Genomic DNA, 24,536 nt, shown 5'->3' on the forward strand with positions numbered 1-24,536 from the left:
CAAAACTGAAATGAACCAGGATGCCAATTTATTGATCTGAAATTTGGAATATATTTGCCAGGTGGGTCTCCTGAGATGAAAATCCAGTTCTCCAACCAGAGAGCCAGCCATTCCCATGAGAGATTTCCAGTAAGCCCGAGGAATCAAGGAACATCTCTAAAGGACCAGAGCTGTTTGTCAACCTGGAAATACTCTTAACTAGAGAACTGGCTTAGTTAAGCTTCTGACAGCAAAGTAAGGAAGATCCAAGAAGAGCCATTTCAATTAGCTTAAGCAAATATCGTGGCAGAGAGAGAGCTTCTTGGAAGGAGACTGTGATACTTCAGAAAATTCAAAGATAAGCAGGTTTCCAGAAGGTCGAACTCTGGATTTGTTCTAGAGGCCTCAATGACAGCAGTGTGGAGACTTCAGTCTGGAGCTACGCTGTTAGATTCCTAGCAACTTCTTCAGCCAGCTTCTCAAGATAAACTGACTAATAATGGTTCCTGAACTCTAATAGCCACGTGGGCAAGGTTACAGCACAACTGTGACTTCAAAGACCTACCCCTGTGGCTGGGAGACTAGTTCTCAGAGGAGGAGTGAAGTGATCACCGGCTGGAACCTGGGTCGCCACCTGCCCCAGTTTTAACACTGAGAGTCCTGCATCCTGGCAAACCCCTCCGTTCAGGCAAACTGGGATGGTTGGTCCTATAAAACAACCTAGAGATACTGATAACCTCAGTTTCTTTCTATTTCCTTTTTCTAGACTTCCAGGTAAGACTCCTGTTTTCTTTTATGACTTTGCCCTGACTCAGTGGGTTGTAGCTTCCTCCAATCACTTCTTTTTTCTGATTTCCCCCGCCACGGTTATAAGCTTCATAAAAACAGTGATCTGACTTTTCATTAATTTATTCCCAACACTCACAATAGTGTCTAGCAAAGAGTATATACATCCTCAATATAATTGTTGAATGAATAAACACGTCCTTCATCCCCTATAGCACACTTGAGGCTGGGCTCCAACTTTTAAGCAAAAATTTACTAAATGCGTGCAAAATAAATACAGCTAGTACCATGAAATTAAACACTCAGACTTCAAAGGTAGAGTCCAGTCATCTTTAACAACAGGAAGGCTTTCTTGCCTAGCTTACGATCTGCCTCCAGGTGGCAGAAGCCACCTTTAACCTCTACTACGTGTAAGTGCGTTTGTGGCTGTGAAATCATTTTCCACATCCTAGCCAGATTTGGTTGTCCTCCACATATCGTGGGGGGAAAAAAATCAACACTTTAAGCCTAGTTGCTTACTACTTATGTCTTCAAGAGAATCATGAGTGACCCTCGGCCAGTCCCTAGGAATGGTGCCCACAGGATGTTCTTTATGTTAGTGATTGATGATTTTCTTGTATATGCCCGAAACAACAGATCGTCCTATACTGGGTTTTCAGGTTGCTTTACAAACACCAAGATTTAGGATGTGCACCCAATTTCATTGTTGGGGTCCTGAGTTTTGGTAGCCAAGGCAGAATATGTCCACGTGACCAATTCCCCATAGAAGACTTGGGACCTTGAGGCTTATACGGGCTTCGCTGGGCAAAGACATTCCACACATGTCCCTGTAGTTCAGTGCTGGAAAAAGCATTTTTTGTATAACGTTGGGCAAGGAAGTTCTCAGAAGTCCGTGATGGACCTCTCTGGATCCACTACTGCATATCTTTTTCCTGTTGATTTTGCTGTAATAAGCCTTGGCAGTGAGTGTTATCTGCTATTGAGTCTTGGGAGTCCTGGTGAATCACCAAATGAAACACATGGTGTCTCTTTTCTCCACGCCATCAGTTTGCAAACTTCAGCATCTCTTGCCATCTCCGGGAAGAATCTATTCACAATGAAAGCCCTGAAGCATTATTTGAGGAAGTTTTTTCTAAATACGGTCTGGGGTGTGGGGCGTGGGGAGGGTTAAAGAGTAAAAGGACTTTTTATATTACACCTTCCACTGTGTGCAACTTTGTAAAGTCCCATTTGACATATTTTTCTCCCAAGTCGGCCTGGCTGTGCTGTGGAGAGTCTCTGCCTGCCCCTCCTCCCACACCATATACACCTGTCCCCTAATCTCACGAGTAGTTCAACTCTGTCCTCAAATCTGCCAGTCATCTCAGATAAACAGAAGTCTGGAGTCATCAGGACCCGCTCTCCTGAGATGGCAGTTTACTAGTTTTATTGCCATACTGCTTTTGAAGCTCTCATTAAATGACTTGTCTTAGTATGTTTTCTAACCACGAACAGTACTTTCCCTGAAAGGAGTTCTGGTAAGTTCAACTTTTTCATCCAATTATTAAAAATATATATATCTGATGTGGGAGGGGAGGTGAGTAGAGCTCAGTGGTAGAGCACGTGCTTGGCATGCACAAGGTCCTGGATTCAATCCCCAGGGCATCCATTAAATAAATAAATAATAAACTTAAACCCTCCCCCTCCAAAAAAAAAATAAAAAAAATAAAAATACTTTAAAAAATACCTGATGTAGAGCCTCACCTGAAATGTCGGTAAAAGCAGAGCTGCACTGGGTGAGTTCTAGAGCCTGAGAGCTCAGCTCCCAGCCTCGGGTTCCACCTGTTCATCCCGCCGCAGTGGTCCACGAGTGCCGCCTTAACCCAGGGCTCAATGACACGTGATTCAAAAACAGGGCTCTAAATTCTTTCAGGGAAATCAGACCCCAGGACAACAAGCATCCCGACAGCCTGGAGTTCAGCTGCTGAGTCCCCTCTTTCTCTCCTTCCTGACCAGATGGTGGCCTTAGCTTCCTGCCCACAACTCAGTCATCTTTATCTCAGGAGCGACACGAAGCACCCATGGATGTCAAGCCTCTTCAGCTATGTCTGTGTGACTGAGGAGTTCTTCCAGGTACCTCTGAGGGGGAGCAGGTAACAACATCAAAGTGGAAAAGAGACACGATGTCAAATAACCCATTCCCTGTCCCCTAGTCAGCAACAGTGCCATCGCCAAGAACTGCCTTCAGTTTGCTGAAATTGTGGTCTCTCCAAATACGTAAGGTAAGAAATCTTAAAACAAACAAACAAACAAACAAAAAAGACATTGATCTAGTTCTGGAGATTTTCCACTTTAAAAGAACAAGTGATCATACATCAATCTTCCAAATAATCTGTTTCTCAAAGTTTTGGGGAATTAGTCACTGATCCTAAGTGTATAACTTTAAACTTCCAGAGTTATGTACATGCTTCCTGAAAAGGTGGGAAAAAATCACACATCAATATAGTTTTTAAAAGTGAGGTATCTGGTCTAAATTGGCAATAAAAGGAACTAAATATACTGAAGACATTTACTTTATTTTTTTTAAAATTTTTTTGGAGGGGAGGCAATTAGGTTTATTCACTTATTTACTTTTAGAAGAGGTACTGGGGATTGAGCCCAGGACCTCATGCATGCTAAGCATGCACTCTACCACTGAGCCATACCCTCCCTGAGCATACTTACTTTAAGGCTACAACTCCAGGAAGCAGCTGTTTATTTTTCTCGAAGGGAAAATCACCCCTTCAGTTTTGGTAAATGATGAATTTTCTTCCAGGGTCTCCAATCTACTGTAGCCTCTCATGGAATCATACTGTGTTCCAAGCCAAAACTAAGCTATATTTCTTTTTAATTTCCTTCCTTTTTCTTTGTATTTCGCCTTTAAAGTGACTCAGTCTCAAGAGATGTGGAACTCATGGTTCACAACCCTTCCACTCCAGAGAGAGGGATTGTATTTTTAAACTGATCCCTAAATAGAAAGATCCAAAGAAGGAACTATGTGAAATATGAAAATCTCTTTTCAAAATGCACGAGAGCCTCATAAATTTGAAAACATTCTTCTCTCACAAACTGCTCCGAAAAGAAACATTTAGTGCTAACCGCCTTTCTTACAGACAATGAAGCAAACAAGGGAACATTCCTCCTTGCTTGTAGGGGAGAGACCAGCGAAGCAAGGACTCTTTTTTCTTAAAACACACACACACACACTACACATAAGCAGTAATACCTTAAAAAGCAGTCACAGATTTTACGATGATATTTATTGAAGAAGAATTAATTATCAACAAGGCCGGGAGTGTCTCCACATGACTTGTCCCTATGCCACGCTGTTTATGGAAAGCTCTCCTGGTCTAGGGAGGAAAGCATGACCTTGTAGTTGTGCAGAGATGGATTCAAGATCAGATCTGCCCATACTAGCTGTGCGATCTCCAGCAAGTTCCTAAACCTGCCGACGCATCAGTTGGCTTAGTCTGCAGTGAAATTTACCAAAGCTCCCATCTTTCAGGGCTTACCACAGGCCGGGGTCTGCCTGGGGAATCACTGCAGCCCCCCGGGACTGACTGGTGCCTGTTTTAATTAGAGATTTACTGCAAAAGGATACTAAGTCTTGTAGGGTAAGCCTCAACCTTAAGGAGTTAAGTAACTTGCTAAGGAGTGGTGGAGCTGAGACTCGAGCCTCAGTCCGCTGATTAATTTACTCTCACAATGAGAATGAATGGCAAGTGCCCGTGATTGGGGTAGTTTTGGAGATTAAATAAAATAACTTAGAAAGTGCCTATCACTGTATGCATCACACAACGGAATATCACACAGCACCGAAAATGAAGGGGCTAGAGTTAATTTAGTAATACAAACTTGAATGAAAAACAAAACAAGTCTCAGCTACACGTCAGTAAACAATAAATAAAATAAAATAAAGTAGATAAACAACAAGGTCCGACTGTATAGCACAAGGAACTATATTCAATAGCTTGTAATAACCTATAATGGAAAGGAATCGGAAATATATGTGTGCGTGTAAAACTGAATCACTTTGCTGTACACCAGAAACTAACCCAACATTGTAAATCAACTATACTTCAATTAAAAAAATTTTTTTCTAAAAGCAAATTCAGGATGTCACATACATATAGCATTATACCCTTTTAAAAAAGTTCAAAACAACTAAAACTAAACAATACCTTGATTAGCATACTTACATATAACTTCCCGAAGGCTTACGATAGATCAGGGCTAGGCTGAATGCTTTACACACAATAGCTCACTTAATCCTCATATCTCATGTTTAACATGATTTGTGAAACACACATATTGGTTAAAGGAGCCCCACAAAGTCTTCCAGCTTTCTGGGATCTCCTTTTCAGTGTGCAAATCAAAACAGTGTGAGCCCTTTTGTAATACTGTCTTACGCAAGATTTCTGCACATTTGCAAGGGCTTTTTTTTTTCTTCCCATCATCTCTTCTTGCTTTACCTTTTCTGTTCTTCCTGAATTCTCAACCCTACGTGGGTCTTTTCTCCTGCCTGTGTCATCCCTCAGCTCCCTGTCAAACATGCAACACAGGCCTTTTCCTTAACTTCACAAAGCATCACCAGCTTCATCTGCCATCTGAAGATGGCGGGTTTCTGCAGAAGTATTCCCTCAAGGGAAGCCAGGTAGCAGGTTGCACTGCAGCAAAGCCAGCAGTGGAACATCCAACATCACACTGAATGTCGCTGAAAGAACACACGAGAAACTGCTAGACGCCCAAGGAGAAGGGAACTCGAGGGCTGGGGGCTCAGGAGTGGAAGGCAAGCTTGTAGTTTATACCAGGGGCTTACGTCACATTTTCAAGACAACAAAATACAATTTATAAAAGTTCTTTTAGAAAGGATTGGTTTGCTTTTCTTTTTTAAATTGTATAGTTGACACACAATGTTAGATAAGTCAGAAGTGTATTAATAAGTGAGGCAGAATTTTTAAAGGTTATAATGCATTGGTAGTACTTTGCTCTTAGTAGTCCCTTGGCCACGCAGAACCCGTCCTCCTGTGGCACCTTAGCCTTCAACCACGTGGCGGGACGCTCACCACCCCCCCACCTCCCTCCACTCTCAACCCTTATTCTCCACATTCCCTCCTTCTTATCTGCTTCTCCCTCAGTTGTACCCTCTTCTTTTGGTTTTCCAGACTAAGCCGAGCAAACGAAAGAAGGGAAACCTTCATCTTTCATGTCCAAAAAGGCCGTTCCTCGTCTCTATGATCTCTGCCATCACGAACTGGAAGCTGCAGTAAGTTCCTATTTTAAATCATACCTACTAGGGCGGCTGTAATAACACAGTGGAGAGTAACAGGTGTTGGTAAAGACGTAGAGCTATTGAAACCCCTGTGCGTTGCTTGCAGGAATGTAAAATGGTGCAGCCACCGTGGAAAAACAGCTTGGCAGTGTCTCAAAAGGTTAAACGTGGAATCACCATATAACCCAGCAATTCAACTCCTATGTATATATCCAGAAGGACTGAAAGCAGGGACTTGAACAGGAATGTGCACCCCCCGTGTTCATAGCAGCATTATTCACAGCAGCTAAAAGGTGGAAACAACCCAAGTGTCCGCCAACAGATGAATGGTAAACGAAATATGATGCACACATACCATAGAATGGGATCAAATGTTGACATATTCTGATACGTGCTACAACACAGATGGACCTGGGAAAAGTATACTTGGTGAAATAAGCCAGACACAGAAAGGCAAATAGTACATGATTCCACTTACAGAATGTATCTAGAACAGGCAAATGTACAGAGACAGAAAGTAGCATGGAGGTCGCCCGAGGCTGAGGGGAAGGGACCAGGCAGTGTTACTGTTGAACTGGCACACCGTTTTTGTTGGGGATGGTAACACATTTTGGGGTGTGCACAGTGGCTGTGGTTACACAACACTGTGCATGTAATTTGATGACACTGAATTGTACACTTACTAATGGTAAAAAAAAGGTAAATAATATGTTATATATACGTTACCACATAACCTCCCCCTCCAAATCCCTTGCTTTCTCTATCTGCTGTACACTGTTTCCCCCATTCAAGAGGTGCAAACTCAGATTTAAAACTTTAGTGCAGCACTGAGATTCAAATCCAGGTATGGATTCAGACCTTCTCTTAATCCTAAATCACACTCAATCGTTATTCTCTTATTTACTGTACCACTTCATGATGGCACTTCTAATGTTAAATTGTAGCTGACGGTTGCTGGTTCCCTGGCTTGATTGTGAACTCCTTAAAGGAAGGAAAAGCTTTCTCCATCTTTGGATGTTTGATGTTTATTTCAGGGCCTGACAGCTGGAGTCCTCTGGAAGTGAAGGCATTGCTAAGGGCCAAAACCCAGCAGAGGGCCCACCCTGGCATGGGCTGTGTTGGATTCCATCAAGTAAGTCAGCAACGGAGCACTTATTGCAGGCACGGCTAGAGGCTGGGTGCAGGGACAAAGGGCACAGTGCCCAACCTCAGGGAGCATCAGTCTGGTGGGTGAGGTGGACGGTGAGACAGAGCCTTAGAGAACAGACACCTGCTCTGTAAGGGCACAAAGTACGGTGGGAACCCAGGAGGGGAAATGCAGGCGGGAAGTTAAGGGAGACTTTCTGGAAGAGGTGTGCTCGATCTGAGTCTTGCTGAAAAATGAGGATAATCCTGCAGAAAAGGAGCAAGAAACAGTGTTCCGGGCAGCAGACAAAGCAGATACACAGGCATGGAGGGGTAAGGGTGTGGAGGGTTCTGGGACTAGTCCTGGGTGGGTGGGATGTGGAGGGGAGGGAGGGGCGGGAGATGCGCCGTGATACAAAGCGGGAGTGGTGGACAAAGTCCTGGTAGTGTAGGGCCAGGAAAATTTGGGACTTCAAGCTGACAGGGGTAGGAAGCCACCAGAGTGTTTTAAGAAGAGAACTGGACTGCTAATGAAACACATCTTGGTCCAGACTCAGAAAATCGTCAAAAGGAGGCTGACCCGCATAGCTGTATAGAGCATTTGGAAAGACTACTGACCACCCATATTATCTGCCTTATAAATATTTATTAAATGAAAGAATGAGTTAGTCTCCAGGACTTAAATGATAAATCATTAAACAATACTTTGTTCCCTCTCTCAATTTTCAACCATTTGCAATGTAGAAATGAATTCTAAAAGACATTGGAGAACATGTGAACCAGAGTTTCTGGACTCCCCAAAGTCACAGTAGCACACGGTGGAACAATGAACAAATGTTTAACTGTGAACGAGGGTATTTCATGTGTGTGGGTGCCCTTCTCTTTACCAGTTCAGCCCAGAGAAAAGCTGAGAGAATTCTGCCGGGACAAAATGAAAGCACCTCTCCTGGAAACGGCTTGATTATTGATATCTATTTAATAACAGACAGTGCAAATGGGAGCACCGTGCATTTTGCTCACCCAAGGCATTTGAGTTTACTATGTGCATCATCAGACAGAGTAAAGCATGCTGTGGTAGTGAAACATGCCAAATCTCGGTGGCTTAACACACTGATAGTTCTTTCTCATGCATGCAGTATGTCCAAGGTGTGTCAGGAGGACGGCCCCAGGCTTACTGTATCTCCCTCCCGGCACGTGCTTGGCATCTGAGCAAGAAGAAGAGAATAGAGTGAATTGTGGACTGGTTCTTAAAACTTCTGTCTGGAAGTTCAGGCATCTCTTCCATTGACATTTTGTTGGCTGAAGTAAATAACGTGGTCTTACACAAGGTGGGAGAGAACTGTGATCCCAACACATGACCAGAAGCAGGGAGAACCGGAAGTATTTGTTGAAAATCACCGCTGACGTCACAGTCTGCGCTTCTGGTCTCCAAATATTGATTCTTTCCCCCTCTATTTAAAAAACACTCATCTTATAAACTCAAAATGGATTACAGACTTCAACGTAAGACCAGATACTATGAAACTCCTAGAGGAAAACGTAGGCAGAGCACTCCTGGGCATAAAGCACAGCAATATATTTTTTGAACCAGCTCCTGCGTTAATGGAAATAAAAGCAAACGTAAACAAACGGGATCTAATTAAACTTAAAAGCTTTTGCACACCTAAGGATATCATCAACAAAACAAATAGAAAACCTACAGAATGGGAGAAAATATTTGCAAATGATGTGACCAACAAGAGACTAATTTCCAAAATATACAAACAGCTCATAGAGCTTAATATAAAAAAAAAAAAGCAACGCAATCAAAAAACAAGCAGAAGACCTAACTAGACCTCTCTCCAAAGAAGACATATAGATGGCCAACAAGCACATGAAAAGATGCTCAACATCACTAATTGTTAGAGAAATGCAAATCAAAACTGCGATGAGATATCACCTCACATCAGTCAGAATGGCCACCATTAGAAAACCTACAAATGACAAATGCTGGAAAAGGTGTGGAGAAAAAGGAACCTACACTGTTGGTGGGAATGTAAATTGGTGCAGCCACTATGGAGGACAGTATGAAGCTTCCTTAAAAAACTAAAAATAGACTTACCATATGATCCAGCGATTCCACTCCTGGGAATATATCTGGAGAAAAATATAATTCAAAAAGACACATGCACCCCATTGTTCACAGCAGCACTGTTTACAATAGCCAAGACATGGAAGCAACCTAAGTGTCCATCAACAGATGACTGGATAAAGAAGTTGGGGATATACAAATATACATACAATGGAAACTACTCAGTGATAAAAAAGAATAAAATAACTCCATTTGAGCAACATGGTTGGACCTGGAGATCGTCATTCTAAGTGAAGTAAGCCAGAAAGAGAAAGAAAAATGCCATATGATATCGCATATATGTGGAATCTAACAAAAAAAGGGACACAAATGAACTTATCAACAAAACAAACAGACTCACAGACATAGAGAACAAATCTATGGTTACGAGGGGGTAAAGAGAGTGGGAAGGGATACATTGGGAATTTGAAAATTGCACCTCTTGGGGAGTGATGGAAATGTTAGCTATCTTGGTTGTGATAGTGGTTTCCTTAGTGTATACATCTATCAAAATTCATCAGATTGTACGTATGAAATATGTGTAGTTTACTGTACAGGAACCATACCACAATAAAAGTGTTTAAAAAATAAAGAAAAGAAAGAAAGAAAGAAAGAGAGAGAGAGAGAGAGAGAGGGAGGGAGGGAGAAAGAAAGAGAGAGAGAGAAAGAAAGAAAGAAGGAAGGAAGGAAGGAAGGAAAGAAAGAAAGAAGGAAAGAAAGAAAGAAGGAAAGAAAGAAAGAAAGAAAGAAAAAGAAAGAAAGAAAGAAAGAAAGAAAGAAAGAAAGAAAGAAAGAGAGAGAGAGAGAGAGAGAGAGAGAGAGAAAGAAAGGAAGGAAGGAAGGAAGAAAGGAAGGAAGAAAGAAAGGGGGAGAGAAAGAGAGAAAGAGAAGAGAGAAGACAAGACAAGACCGATCCTGAGGGTGACAAGCCAAAAGTCTCATCCACAGCATCAAACTCAATGTCTGGAACTTCTGGGAGATACATGGCGGTCTCTTCATTGGGACTGATGCCCATTGTGTCTACATTAGGGCTCTATGTGACTCTTCTTGCTCCAAGTCCTATGAACTAAAAAGAGAACTTATCAGCCCTCAGTGTACTGTGCACTGGGGATCAGAGGCAGGATAAATAATCCTGGAAGTCCAGGTCTGTAACGATTCTGAAATACTGCTAGACCAGCCTGAGGAGGGCTTCCTTCCCTGGGATAGGATAAATTATTTAATTAGGCTCCAATTCTGCCCCCCACAAGGGTCTTTTCAATCCATGCGCTTTCATAGCCCTTGAATGAAACGTCTACATGATTCTTCCTTTTATGGTATCCTGTTTAGCCTTATCAGAAGTGGGAATTAGTGAATGCATCTTCCTTAGGTGTTAGGGAGTTTTTCTTGCCCACTTTCTACTCATAGAAGATGGGGGCCAAGTGTGGTTTTAAATCCAGAGCAGTCAATTTCTCTTTTCTCGGCTAGTGGTCCCTTTAGCATTTTAACACTCTCAAAAATTTAGTCATATTCTCATCTGATTCCAGTCAATTCCATATGCCAATGGCCATAGCCACAGTTCTTTTTTGAGACAGGCTTCCTTTTTTAATTTATTCTGAGATAAAATTAACATACAATAGAATTCACCCATTTAAAGTAGAAGACTCAATGGTTTTTCCTGTGTTCACAGAGTTATGCAACCATTGCCAATAATTACAGAACAGTTTCATCTCAAAAAGAAACCCTATGCCCCTTGGCAGTCACTCCCTGTTTCCCCCAGCTTCTCCAGCCCACCTGACTCCACTCCCAGCAAGAGGCAAATACAAAAATCTACTTTCTGTCTTTATGGATTTGTCTATCCTGTATATTTCATATAAACCAGATCATATAATATATGGTCCTTTGTGACTGGCTTCTTTCACTTAGCATCATATTTCTAAGGTTCATCAACATTGTAGATTGCAGATGTACTTAATTTCTTTTTATTGACAAATAATATTTTATTGAATGGATGTACTGTATTTGATTTATCCATCAAACAACAGACATTTGCGTTGTCTCCATGTTTTGGCTATTATGAATAATGCTGCTATAAACATTTAAATTTACAAGCTTCTGCACAGCAAAGGAAACCACAAGTAGAACAAAATGACAACCTACGGAATGGGATATTTTTGCAAACGATGAAACCAACAAAGGCTTGATCTTCAGAATATATAAGCAGCTCATATGACTTAGTAAGAAAAAAACAAACAACCCAATCCAAAAATGGGCAGAAGACCTAAACAAGCAATTCTCCAAGGAAGAAATACAATTGATCAATAGGCACATGAAAAAATGCTCAATATCACTAATTATCAGAGAAATGCAAATCAAAACTACAATGAGATATCACCTCACACCAGTCAGATTGGCCATCATTCAAAAGTCCACAAATGACAAATGCTGGAGAGGCTGTGGAGAAAAGGAAACCCTCCTACACTGCTGGTGGGAATGCAGTTTGGTAAGCCACTGTAGAAAACAGTATAGAGATTCCTCAAGAGACTAGGAACAGACTTACCATATGACCCAGGAATCCCGCTCCTGGGCATATATCCAGAAGGAACCCTACTTCAAAATGGCACCTGCACCCCAGTGTTCATAGCAGCACTATTTACAATAGCCAAGACATGGAAACAGCCTAAATGTCTATTGAGAGATGACTGGATAAAGAAGATGTGGTATATTTATACAATGGAATACTATTCAGCCATAAAAATGACAGCATAACGCCATTTGCAGCAACATGGATGTCCCTGGAGAATGCCATTCTAAGTGAACTAAGCCAGAAAGAGAAAGAAAAATACCATATGAGATCACTCATATGTGGAATCTAAAAAAAAAAAAAGAACATAAATACAAAACAGAAACAGACTCATAGACATAGAATACAAACTTGTGGTTGCCAAGGGGGCGGGGGGTAGGAAGGGACAGACTGGGAGTTCAAAATTTGTAGATACTGACAGGGATATGCAGAATAGATAAACAAGATTATACAGTATAGCACAGGGAAATATATACAAGATCTTGTGGTAGCTCACAGCAAAAAAAATGTGACAATGAATATATGTATGTTCATGTATAACTGAAAAATTGTGCTCTACACTGGAATTTGACACAACATTGTAAAATGACTATAACTCAATAAGAAAATGTTAAAAAAAAATTTATGTACAAGTTTTTGGACAAACATAGATTTTCTTTTCTCTTCAGTCATACATCTTGAATTATCCATGTCTCTGCTTTATTGCCTCTCTCTCTATCTCTCTTTCTCTTTCTTTCTTTCTCCCTATCTCTCTCTCTCTCAGTTGCAATCACCCTGGCCCTATCTTAGGAAAGCCACGCCTATAGTTCATTCACCCTATTTTACCCAATTGATGAAAAGATATAACCCAAAAACATGCCCAATGGCTGTGTCTTGATTTGGTCCTTGCTGCAGGGCTATTTTAATCAGATTTTGTTATCAGAGCATTGCTCAATGCTGCTTTTTACTGTTTGAGGCTCAGAAATGGTGGCCTTTGGCAATTCTATACATTCCCAGATCTGTGGACTCTATTCCCTTTCCTGCTTGCAAACTGGCCAATTCTTTTCTGAGCTCATCTATTTCTTATCATACCCTGCCAAACACAGTCATCAGTAACCAACACAGGCTATAAACATTCTATTTCCAACCTCTTCTTCTAAGGCTACAAATTATTAGGAACTTGATGTGTCTTCCATATTATCTCAGACGACAATTTCACCAAATGTTTTGCCATTGCATAATATGGAGATACATTCCTCCTCCAGTGATAAATTTTCTGCCAACTGCCACCAGCCCCTAAGCCAGTACTTCACTGTACGGGAATTTAATTCAAATAGAACTTTCTATAACATCTTGGCTAGGTGATGCTCTGGTAAAAAACAAAACAAAACAAAACAGAAACCCCAGAATCTCAGCTCTTTAATCTTACAAAAATTTAGTTCTTGCCTTTGCTACATATCCAACGCAGATCATCAAGGCACTGGGAAAGTCAAAATAGCTTAGACTGCACAAATCTGCCCTACCACTCACCGGATTGGAAAAAAAAAGACACAGATAAAGCCAGCTGCAAAGTTAACAGGAAACAGTATTTCCCCCAAGGACACACTGCAGCTGTAAAATGTCATAACAACCCCCTTCTTTTAAGTGATGACTGCTTTTTTCCTCCCTGAGAAACTCTTCTCTAAAATCAGAGACTATCAGAAATGTAAATAATCTGATTTCATTGTTGTTTGAAAAGATATCATAAGAATGGAACAACCTACTCTTGCCCAGGGGGCGCCAAGTTACTGTGACGCAGAGAAGCCATCAGGATTTCCAGCCCAGGTGCAGAGCTTCAGATAAGGGATTTCTGCACATAATGTGTCACATCTATCTTAGCTTCTGCTGTTTTTTTTTCCCCCCAAAAAACAAGACCCTGGGTCTACTTTGCAGTCTGGATGTGATGTTGACCACTTTATACAGCCTTGAATTGCTTGAAGCCAATCAAAACACTGATTTATTTAAATTTCACTCAAACTCTGCCCTTGCCTGGAATTTGATCTATCCTAACTCCATCTTTCCCTTTGGTTAGTAAGATGCCCCTCAGTTTCTCTAATTTGTGGTCTCCTTCATAGCAATGGGTCAATAAATTTGATTTTGCCTAACAAAGGGTTTATTTTTGTTGTTGTGTGGGGTTGATTAGCCTAAGACAGGGCATTCACTACATTATAAACTTTTGACATTGGAAGATCTGAATTTTGTATAATGAAATAAGTATAGATTCTTGCCAGGCCCTGCCTGGACCCTAAACTATCTTAGCTTTCTGAAGATGAGTTACTTATTTCCTGGAAAAATGAAGCCATTTTGTCTACACAACACAAGCCCTCACTCACAAAAGCTATGCGGTTTAGAAATAACAATAGCCAAAGTCCTAAAGCTTCAGGGCAATTTGAGTATCAGGCTGTCCCTTAAAATTCCACTGGTGCACAGCCAGGCTGCCCCTGAGCCATTTATGTCTCTGTCCCTCTGAGACCCTAATACCCTAGAAAGAGGGAAGCCCTGCACTGTGTCCTGGGTAACTGCCATCTCTCAATAATATGCATAGAATGAAAGAGAAGGAAGAGAATTGTAAATGTGCGGTCCCCCCACTCTCCACCCCTCGATGCGGTCATCCCTAGAGACGAAGAAGGGTTCAGAAGTGGGTGTTGGGAGACCCAGAGAAAGGGCTAGGGTATCAGCCATTGTCCCAACAAGAAACAGATGTGGATAGGAGTAAAGGAACTAACCAGGGAAGAGGAAGAATCTGGGACAAGCAATAGGAGGGAGCCATTATCACCACTGGTCTGAAGAGGCAAAGAGAGGGGAATGTAGACCCCACTGAGAGCAACGAAACTCCGAGTCCCTGATCAGTCACTTCCCATCCCTTGCTCCACCCCACTCCCTGCCCTCCAGCCCTGGGCAACTGCTAATACAGCTTCTGTCTCTATGAAATTTGCCTATTCTAGACATCTCGTACAAATGGAATCCTACAATATATGGTCTTTTGTGACTGGCTTCTCTCACTTAGCGTAATGTTTTCAAACCCCATCCATTTTGGAGTATACCCTGCTACTTCATGCCTTTTGATGACCGAGTAACATTCTGTTGTATGGATTATATACTACATTTTGTTCATCCCTTCATCAGCTGATGGGCATTTGGATTGTTTCCACTTTTTGGCCACTATGACTCATGCTGCTGTAAATTGTATACAAGTTTTTGTGTGTGTGTATGTTCTTGTGTAAACATTCGTATACAAGTTTTTGTGTGTCTATGTTTTCAGTTCTTTGGAGTATATACCTAGAGCGGACTTGTCAGGTTATATGGTAATTCTATTGTTAACTTTTTGAGGAACTGCTGGACTGTTTTTCAAAGTGACCACTTGACCATTTTACATTTCCACTAGCACAGTTCTGATTTCTCCATATCCTCAGCAATGCTCTTTGTTGTCCGTGTTTTTGATTACTGCCATTCTTCTAGTATCTTTTTGATAACGTACTTTGGTTTCTATTATCAGATTATTGAGTCAGGCTCTGGGATATAATGGGAGTAGAGGTCTTGGAGGGGTGAATGCATCAGAGAAGGGTTACCGTCAGGGTCATTACACATAGAATGGGATGGTTGGCTGAGGAGAGGGGTGAAGGTGATGACTTCTGTGCTTCGGTCTTCCAATTTGGGATACACGCGCGGGATTACATGTGTTGGGAGCAGAACCTAATGGTGTCTCCCATTTCGATGTTCTCAGCCAGTTGTTTTTTTCTCTGTGCTCTTTGGACCACTGGAAATTCTTCTGAAAGTTCTCATGAGATGCCTGTGGTTCTTTCAGACACTACCCAGATGCTGGACAAACTGTGATGCTGGCAAGTTCAGAGAAATCAGGGCAGATGAACAGATAACTGATGTGGAAGCAGGGGTACCGTGGGAGAAGAGGTATCCTGTTTGCAAACACCACAGTGGCTTGGTTCTCAGGCCAGTCCAGCTGTCTGTAGAGTGTCTTAGCAACAGACTGATCTATTTGTTAGGACCAAGTTAATATGTTCCATCAGCCTGTGGGTGACAGGTTAGTGACTAAAGAGATTAATTTCTTTTTTTCTAAAATTGGCCTGCAAAAAGAGTAATGGAGTGAAGGAGTCTATGGAGAGAAAGAATATGCCTTAGCAAGTAAAGTAGAGAGAGTGAGAATAAAAATAAATAGGATTGCCGTGTGGAAGCAGAGTGCATCACCTTGGTGACTACAGACGTTAGAATGGTTTGGGAGAGGCACTGTGAAAAATGGAGTCCAGCGTAGCGAGTCCCAAGGTATCAGAAGTGGGTGCAATCGTCCCTGTAACACGTGGTCTACAAGGCGCACAGGTCGGGAGTGCCTGGTCACTAGGTCATAGCAAGAGAGGGGTCATCAGGAGAGGCTTCAGAAAGCTTGTTGGCGTGCAGCTCTGGGTTCAGGTGTCTCTAGTCAGGAAGGACAGGCAGCTGTCCCCACAAATGAGGGTCTTTTTGCCCTTCCCTTCCACGATGGCCCTCAGGCATGGCTGGGCATGGGACACTTTGCTGGGAAGAAACATCACCTGGAGAGAAAGCGGTCTGAACTCAGGAAAGAATCATTTCATTTGAATTTAAAGAGGTTGCAAAGGATTGACTCTGTCTCTGTCTCTCTTTCAATTTCTTTTTGTTTTATGCCAGAGGCTGTGTTCTTAGAGGAGCTAGCAGTGAATTAGCTCATTGAATATTACAGGTAATTTCTGATAATAACTGATTATCACACTGGTTGGCAGGCTAAAGAGATTTGCACTGTTATTTCTAATCTGTTTTATGGATTAGAATTTATTTTTCTCAATAAGAACAATTAAATGTAGGATCCAAATAAGCTCTGAATCTAATCACATGATGTATTTTTTTTTCTTGGTAGAAATTTTCCTGTGGATAATTAAGAAAGGATCCCCTGGCCCCAAAATATCAGTTGCCGCACCTATAAGATTAAAAACATTGCATAACTTAAAGCCTGTAATATTATCTCCATCTAACTCCTTCCTTTAGCGTATTGATGGCACAGTTCATTTTAATCCTTAAAGAGGATCAAATGGAAACGCGATCAAAAACTCAAATTTGTTTTTCTAGTGGACTTGACCATTGCTTGCTAATTCCTCAATTTCTGGAAGAATTCATTGCTTAAATAAATCGGGCATAGGAAAACAAGACTCTTAACAGACTGCTGGGGAACAGAGGCAGAACTTAGAAGTAGCTTTGCTGGAACTTGATTAGTCATTCTCTTTAATTCTTCATGTCAAATGCATAATGCTGTTTTGGCATCTCTCGTAATAATAAGAATTCTTCAGTCTCTTCAGGAAGCTTTAAATGTTCTGAAAACAAATATTGCCGCGGAAGCTTTAACTGGTGAGTGTGAGTACAGGGTGCAAACATTTCCATAATCCTCCAAGAGGGCTTGAGCAAATTTGTTGTCAATGTTCCCTGCGTTTCCCGGAAAACTCTTATTTCTAAGGTTGAAGATGTTTTCAGAAAAAGTTGGCTTTGTGTGAAAAACCTTCAGGTTATTTATGAAGATGCTCTAACGCTTCTATGGTGAAATGACACATAGACGTGATGAAAAGAGAATTACAGTGGTTCTATCCGGACCTGGTCGAGATCTTCTTTTCCTTTTTTAAAAAACAGTTTTATTGAAATAGAGTCATTGTACTATAAAATTCACACTATAATATTCATCCTTTTCAAGGATACGACTCAGTGTGTTTTAAGTATATTCTCAGAGTTAAATATACTAAATATAAAATGCATATATTTACATACAAATATAAAAACATTCTATTGTATGGATATAACACTTCCTGTTTATCTTTTCATCATGGGATGGACATTTAGGTTGTGTCAATATGGGGCTATTATGAATAAGGCTGTGTGAACGTTCAGGGACAAGTCTTTAGACATACTTTCAATCCCAACCATGTTCTTAATACACATTTGCATAGGTTATTGCTTTTTTTCTTTTCTTTTATTGTTGTTCTTTCTTCTGATATATTCATTTACACAGTCACTTTCTTTCTTTAAACCTAAGTGAGGAAGAGAGAAGGTACAGGAGGCAAAAAGGAGGGTCACTCAGAGCCCCAAACACTCTTTTCCTGATGCAAAGCCAAGGGGTAAGTTCCCCAAGGTTATCTTCAAATTGCATGTTTCTTTTTTTCATGTGAAAAAAATATACGTAGGCAAACTAAAAATACATAATATACACACATACACATATACATAAACCTATGTGTGTGTGTGTGTGTGTGTGTGTGTGTGTGTGTATAAAGGCTTCATCCAAAAGGTAAATAAAAAGTAATTGAGAAAGAAAACTTTCAAATGTAAATAAAATGTCATTTAAAAAAGTTATCTCTTTTGAATGTCTGATCTCCAGGTCTTTAAAGGAAATCCAGTTTTGCACAACTAGGTCTTGAAAGACTTTATTTTCCCCTTGTTCTAAGAAGCCATATGCTCACTCAGGCCGAGTTTGTGATTACAGGGTAAACTCAAGTGAAATAAGGTTTTTTGCCGTGCTTGCCTAATTCCTAAATTTAATTGAAAAATCATTCTTTCTTTTATGAAATCCATTGCAAATCTTCATTTTGTTCATATCATCTGCTACTCAATAAAGCAATGCTCTGTGTGTAATTCCCACTGCAAAGTGAACTGGCTGTGTTTTGCTGATACGGTCAACTCATCACCAAGCAGAATGAGGAGTGAGTCCTCTCACCTCCTGCTGGGGCTTCTCAGTGTAACATGCACTGGCTCTTAACGGTGTCAGGCACCACCCCTGTATCATTACGTATGTATTTTGTTTCATCTTCACAAAAGACCCCAAGGTAACTTACCATCTCCATTTCACAGATGAATAAAACTGAGAGGTTGCCTCACTCCCCAAGGTCACATAGGTCATTACTTGAGGTCAGATTCAAACCCAGGTCTTTCTGACTTTTTCTCACTCTGGAGTTGACATTCTTATCTATTTCTTTATAGTGCCTTTATATGTTATGACCCTGGATGAGGGCAAAAAACCTATGCAAATACGTATCAAAGGATCTCACCAGTTTGGAATTCAGCTATTAGACTAAAACTTAGGAAAGAAACAAAAAAGGACCAATATGTGGAAAAAATAGATTTTTATATAAACCCCACTAAAATATGCACACATTGCTAAAGGATAATCCTTCAGGCTCTCTCTCAGACTATTTTTAGTATGCTAAAATATACATAATATAAAATTTACCAGCTGAACCATTTTAAGTATACAGTTTAGTGGTATTAAGTACCTTCATATTTTTATGCAACCATCACCACCTTCCATCTCCAGATCTATCTTCATCTTGGAAAACTGAAACTCTTTACCCATTAAATAGTAACTCCCTATTCCCTCCTCCCCCCAGTCCCTGGTACCCATCATTCTACTGTCAGTTTCTATGATTTGACAACTTTAAGTGCCTCATATTAATGGAATCATACAGGATTTGTCTTTTTGTGGCTGGCTTAGTTAACTTAGCATAATGTCTTTAATCTTCATCCATGCTGTGGCATCTTGGACAATTTCCCTTCTTTTTAAAGCTAAATAATATTCCATGGTATGTATGTGCACACTCTGCATTTTCATTCATCTGGGGGGGGGGGGCACCTGGTTTACTTCCATGTTTTAGCTATTGTAAATAATGCTGCCCTGACCACAGGTGTAGAAAAATACCTCCAAGGTCTTGTTTTCAGTTTTGTGTATATACCCAGAAGTGGGGTTTGCTGGGTCATATGGAAATTCAATTTTATTTTTTTGAGAAGCTGTTATACTATTTTCCATAGCAGCTGTACCATTTCACATTCTCACCAACAGAGCACCAATCTTTCCACATCTTTGCCAACATTTATTATTTTCTGGGTGTTTTTGTTTTTGTTTGTGATAGTAGCCATCCTGCTGGCTGTGAAGTGGTATCTCATTGTGATTTTGATTTGTATTTCACTAATGATTAGTGATGTTGAGCATCTTTTCAGATACTTGTCCTTTTGTGTATCTTCTTTGAAGAAATGTTTATTCAAGTCCTTTTCCTATTTTTGAATTGGGTTGTTCTTTTCTTTGTGGTTACCATGGAGATCAACATCCTTAAGTTACAACACTCATCTGGATTTATATCAGCTTAACTTTCAGAATTTTAAAATATACTAAGCAATAAAAAAACTTTGTCTACTTCATTTATGAGAGTAACAATGATTAAACTTCAAAGTTTCAGAACTTAAGAACAGAAATAATTATAATTTTTACAAATGCATCAATATAGTGCTTTTTAAGTGTCAGGGTTTTTGTTTTTGTTTTTTTTAATTTTAAGGAACTAAGTTTTATTTTCTAGAAAGCAACTAAAGACTACAGAAATGCCAGTGGAAAATATTTTATGCGAAAGTAATAATAATAATAGTGGTAATTAGCCAAGGGTAAGTTTCAGCTTTTAGGTACTCACTTGATCTTTCTGACATCTGGAAGGCAGAACTTTAACGTTCTGGGATTTGTCCCGAAAGCCCTTTCCGTGGAGTTTCAGGGCAGCCAGGGCCCTCCCGCACGTGCCGGCTAGCCCGCCTGCCCCAGCAAACGGCCGCTGGGGCGCTTGGACGCGTCTTCGCGCCGCACCCGGGCACAGCTGGACGCACAGCTGCAGGCTGCAGGCTGCAGGCTGCAGCGGGGGAAGTCCCGGGGGCGGTCGTCCCTGAAGAACGCGGAAGAGGAAGGCTCTTCGGAAGCTTCTTCCTTCCCTCCACCCCCCCTTTCTGCCCCTCTCGGCTGACTTTTCCGCTCAATAGGAAGAGCAGTTCTTGTTAGTGTTGCTAAACAATCCACAGCTGGTGATGCCGACGAGGCCGCTCGCTTCTTCCCCGAACTTCCGTCTCTGCGAAACATCACGCGGACCAACAGGGCAACTGCAGACACCGTGGGGACTAATACCGCCCCTGCGAGGAAAAAAATTCAGCCGAAACTGCCGCTTTCATTCCGGCTTAAACACCTGACAGGAGAAACAGAGACTCTCCATGTCACTTTTCTTTTTTAAAACCTTGGGGATTTTTCTGATGATAAAATGATTACTCAGTGTAGAAAAAATAAAAATGAATTTCAAGAAGAAAATCACCTTGAGTCCTTTCATCCAGAAATAACCACTATTAATCTGTTTCTAACAGATTCCTGGCCTTTGAAAAATATGTGATATATACGAACATCCATTTATATACATTTTAATTTCACCGTTGGAGATTCACACTGCATACACTTTTTAGCTTCCTACTTTGCTTTCAGTTAACATTACTTGTATCGTTCCATTTTATTAACTATGCCACAAAAATATGTTTTTAATGCTTTATGCATAACGTCATAACTTTAGGAACCATTCCCTGCAGGTTTGTTGTAATGTTAGCACCACCTGACTCCTCTTCCTGTGTTCTCTAACTCCGCTGAACCCTCGTGGGCTTAACACTCTCTGGCTTCAGTGAGAATTAAGCACAGGAAGAGGAAAAGCGGGCCATCTGTGCAGGGAGGTAAAACCAGTGTAAATTAAATGGGGTGTGAAAAAAAGCCACTTACACTCTTTAAATATCTGCTGCTTGAGAGAAACGCTCACCTATGTACAGAACTAATCACTGAACACACAGGCTTCAGGTGAAGGGCTGCATCTGAATGTCCTTTGTTCAAAAAAGCAAAAGCAAACCTAATTTTCACCAATAATTATTTATAGCTTCAAAATGATCCAAGAGGGTTTTGATCAAACCTTACCCATTTCAAGGATGGCAAGCCAAAACCGAAACAAGCCTTCATCTCTGGCATGGGTACCATTTTCCTCCTGGCTCTGCTCACCAGCTCTGACGCTGTCTATTCATCCGGGGCTGTTTGCTCACTCCCTGCCAGCCCTTCCTCCCTGGTGGGTTTTTGCTCTTTCCTTTCTTTTCTATTTCTCCCTCCAGACCGCTCTTCCTTGTCTTCATGGGAACTAAACTTACAGTGGAACAGCCCAGTGGCGGGTTTGAAGTCACACGGTGCATTTGAACTCTGTTTGTGGCCATGTATGCAAGATTGTCTCTGTCCCTCAGTTTCCAATCTGACCACTGCGGATAACAGACCCTACCTATCTCAGAGGACTGCGGTGAGGCGTACACGTGCTACTTTCCCAGCACCTAGCCAGCGCTTAATCACTGTTTCTATTATTATTACTACTAGAAGATCTTCCTAGATGTTTCTTCCGCCTTTGGTCTCTCAAGAATAATGAGAGACAGCTACTTCTGTGCCAGCACAGTGCTTCCTGTGTGTGAACCTGGGTCTAAGCTCTTCACATGGCTTGTTTTTATTTCTTTCAACACTTGGCATCCTACAGACTACCCTCCACTGTACAGGTAGGAAAACTGAGGCTGGGAGAAGTTCCCATCCATCTTTGACATCTTCTTAAACTGCAGCATCCTTTTTGGTCACATTATTTCTTTGCTAAATGTCCACAAGACAGTCTATTAACTGCCCCCACATTGGTTCAGCTTTCCAACCATGGGCACTGGGTTGGTGCCGGCTAACTCATCCTGACTGCAACCCAGGGGCCGTCCCGAGCCTACCCCCTGCCCTTTCAGCCCCAGCCCTGAGATGACTTCAGTTCGGCTCCTGCCCCTGCCTCTCCTCACCATCATTTCAATCCCAGGACATCATCATTTAAAGCCCCACCTTCTCCTAGAAGTCCAGTGATGTTCTCTACCCCTCTACTTCTTGGAGTACGTCACTCAAATCTTGAATGTCCCGGAAATTTCCTTTAAAAGGAAAATCAATGCATGCAATCAGGGATAGGTGACTGGTATAGGTTGGTGCAATTTCAGAACACAATTTTGAGATTTTTTTCCAGCCACTGACGAGGAAGCATAGCGTACTTGTGATGGTTGAGACCTCAGTGGGCGTAGGAGCCACTTAGGGATCTGGTTAGAATGCAGAGTCTGATCCTAGTGGTCTGAGGGAGGGCCTGAGACTCTGCATTTCAGAGCTCCCAGGTGATCCAGTGGTGTTGGTTCTTGAGTAGCAAGGGCTGACTAGATATATGTTTGAAAAAATTTTTTTTAATTTATTTTTCAAGGGAGGTAATTGGGTTTGTTTGTTTGTTTTAATGGAGGGACTGGGGATTGAACTCAGGACCTCATACATGTTAAACACTCACTTTATCACTGAGCTGTACCCTTCCTGCCAGTTGAGAAGATATTCTTAAGGAAGAAGTCAAACAATTAATTGAGGATCACAGAAAAATATTGATTTATAAAGAGACAGAGAAATAAATATAATCTACAAGAGACAAATAGTTGTCTAGAAAAATAAAAACCGAAAGTTTTTTAAGGGATTTCAGGTATAAATTTGACTGGATTTTACATAAATTTTAGCCCCTCACTCTGCACGCCCCACATGCATGCCTCCACCATGTCAGATTTATAATTTGTACCCTCTCCTGACACATCTGGTCACCCCTGTAGTCCATGTCCACCAGCACTTTAGAATGTTTAGAGTCCTTTCGAGGTCAGCAAATTTGACAGGTACCTGTCAGGAGTGAACAGGAGAGGGAGAGAGTGAGATCAGGGGTCAGAATTAGAGAACTTAGAGGGGTAGCCGGCAGCCCAGAGTGACACCTTCTCCAGACCAAGTCTGGGTCACGTGGTTTCTCACCAGGGAGCCGAGGTGAGCACAGACCATCTACTTGAAACTTCAAAGTGCAGGTCCTGTGGTCAACACACACGTAAGGAATGGTTGAGTCCTGCTGCTGAGGAGGAGAAGACAAGGCAGACTGGGGTGACAGTGGCCCAGGGGATGGTGGTGGCTACCGAGAGGGTACAGGAGAAACTGCTCTCGAATATCAGGAGTGCTTGTCAGGTGATAGAGGGAAGGAGAGGACGGGGTGGTAAAGGACAGAGAAAGGACAACCTGGAACCGAAAAAAGTAGCCCCAGGAGGCTAGAAGACGGCTTATCAGGGATGTTATGGAGGAATTCCTGCATCCCAGCCTGAAATGCTGTGTTCCTATGATGCTTTCAAGATCTATCTGGTCACCCGTTAGCTGACACCTGCATGGCCACTGGCACACCCTAAGCAAGTCCAGTCTGTTCAGAGACCCCGTCAAGCCCCTCACCTAAGCCTTTGTCTCCTTTCTCTCTTAATGTGCTCTCGGGCTCCCTTCTTTTTTCCAATTGAAAATGTGAAAGTTTCTTATGGGAGAAAAGTCAGAGACTGGCTAGATACCTGGTGATAACATTCTCCAAACCAAAAAATAGGACCCCCTGCTTTGACCCATCACCTGGCAGGGGGCGGCACAGCTGGTGCTGGATGCATCCTGGCCGGTCCCGCACATGTCACCCAGCATCCCCAGAGGGGGTGCACAGAGGGCAGAACCACATGCCCCGTTGCTCCACCTGCTGTAGATTCTCCCACAACCAGACACAAATTAAGGGGAGGTCTGGAAGGGCAGAAGCCACAAAGCAGGCATTGCCCTTTCCTCCTGTGAGAAAGAAGGCCCCCCTGGGAGGGTTCATACCTGAAGTTATCAGCAGAGACCTTAATTAGAGTTCATGCTTTAGCGACGGCTCATTGCTGAAATTCACTGAAACCGAGGACTGGACACAGGAGAGGCCCTGGGGATGCAGGGCCAGGAAGGCGTGACAGAAGGAAGGAAA

At 41.8% G+C, this 24,536-nt stretch overlaps 1 long non-coding RNA gene across 1 annotated transcript; it reads right to left on the reverse strand.

Annotated features, from left to right (window-relative positions):
- Positions 1-581: 581 nt before the first annotated feature.
- LOC141579399 (uncharacterized) lies at positions 582-20,866 on the reverse strand. Its single transcript, XR_012510627.1, has 3 exons — positions 20,331-20,866; positions 2,509-8,385; positions 582-1,852 (listed from the first exon to the last, which is right to left on the reverse strand). It is a non-coding gene; the product is annotated as an uncharacterized LOC141579399 (long non-coding RNA).
- Between the last annotated feature and the right edge of the window lie 3,670 nt (positions 20,867-24,536).

Source organism: Camelus bactrianus, chromosome 12 (assembly GCF_048773025.1).
Source record: "Camelus bactrianus isolate YW-2024 breed Bactrian camel chromosome 12, ASM4877302v1, whole genome shotgun sequence".
NCBI lineage: Eukaryota > Metazoa > Chordata > Mammalia > Artiodactyla > Camelidae > Camelus > Camelus bactrianus.